The 1,710-nt window shown below is 40.2% G+C and overlaps 1 pseudogene; it reads left to right on the forward strand.

The window, feature by feature from the left end:
• The first annotated feature begins 1,492 nt into the window (after positions 1-1,492).
• LOC117180948 lies at positions 1,493-1,617 on the forward strand (annotated as a pseudogene).
• The last annotated feature ends 93 nt before the right edge of the window (positions 1,618-1,710 follow it).

Raw genomic sequence — 1,710 nt, forward strand, 5'->3', positions numbered from 1 at the left:
TATCTTGCGAATAAGGCGGTTGTTGCAACACGGCGATCCCTTTAGAGGCTACATACTGGGACACGCTGAGGGCGGTGTGGCTCGGCGCATTGTCGTGATGAAGGATCCAGTCACGAGCGATGCCTGGACGCACCCTGTTGACTCGTTTTCGCAATCTTTTGAGTACTTGGCGATAGTTGACTTGCTTTACGGTTTGTCGCGATGGAACAAATTCTTTGTGGACGATTCCACGACTATCAAAAAAGGTAATGAGCATCGTTTTCACCTTCGACTTGCTCATGCGAGCTTCCACGCTTTAACGCTCCTCCTTTAACTCTTTATGCCATCGAACCACCTGGGCACGACTAAGAGCACTATCACCATGCACTTTTACAATTTAAGCATAAGTTTCCGAAGCTGCTTCGCCCAATCTGGCGCAAAATTTTATCGGGACGCGTTGCTCTAGATTTCGTTTCTCCATTTTCGTGACGAGCACCACCAACACACGTCTACTCAACACGACATAGCAGGCGAACTACACAAGGTAGAGCGATGGTAAATATATAAATTGAGAGGGGAATGATGCCGGGGATGGGGAAGAGAATTTTAAGGTCGCAGGTTTACTGCAAGCGCGGCAATAAAATCAGTCTCATTACTTAATTGTCACATCCCGTATATAAAAGTTGTCAATCCCTATTGACAAGCGACAAAAGAGGATGTTTTATTGTAGGAGTCAACGTATTTTCATGTCAAAATTCGTAAGTGAATACAAATTATAAATTTTTAAAAGCTTCTTTTTTATGTGTATAAATTTCGAATGCGTGTACTTCAAGACTTAATATTGCGTTTTTAAACGTTTACTTAGGATATTTTCAACATTTCTTCACGTATCTTATATGACACCATCAACGTTTTTCGATTAGTACGTAAGTTCTTTTAATGCTAATTTTATGAGAGTTAATTTTATCTCTTAAGGCCATGTGATGAGTGGGTCACGTGACCAGTTTTCTACCTTACCGCTCATTTTTTTATTTCCCAACTTATATTTACACGAAACGCCACATTAAATTGAAAATTTGGGATACTAAACAAGAAGCACTAAGAATGGTAGGTTTGGTCCTAAATTTGTATAATTATGAAAAAAGTTTTTTGTTGTGAATAATTGTTTTGTGTTTTTTTTGTAGTTATCAAAGTTGAGGAACAGGCCCACCTTTCTTAGCGCTTCTTATTTATTATCCCAAATTTTCAACTCGATGTGACTCTTCGTGTAAAAATAAGTTGGGAAATAAGAAAGGTGGCCGTGAGACAGGAATATGGTCACGTGACCCACTTGTCACATAGCCTTAAATACGTAGAGAGCTATCAGAATGCTATCAAAACTACGAGAAAATATGATTATTTAAGAAAACTCAATTTCGTCAAAAAGTGGACTTAGCACCGTTTAACTTTCCCGGCTTTATATGCAAATAAACGTATACCAACTTTATATATATATATATATATATATATATATATATTACCTAGCGCAGAGGTTACCGTGATCAACAAGGCGGTTCCTCCAGGGCGAGGCTCTTCCATTGCACTACGGTTGAGCTGACCCTTGCGAATATCCCTAATGTGGATATCTTGGCCGAAAGCTGAATGGCACCTGGGTGAGGTGTCTAGAACGGTGACTCTGGGATACCAGGCGACCTCTCAGAGTAAGCAGCCTTATCCTTGCATGCGGGACTC

Source organism: Belonocnema kinseyi, chromosome 9, assembly GCF_010883055.1.
Source record: "Belonocnema kinseyi isolate 2016_QV_RU_SX_M_011 chromosome 9, B_treatae_v1, whole genome shotgun sequence".
In the NCBI taxonomy this organism is placed as follows: domain Eukaryota; kingdom Metazoa; phylum Arthropoda; class Insecta; order Hymenoptera; family Cynipidae; genus Belonocnema; species Belonocnema kinseyi.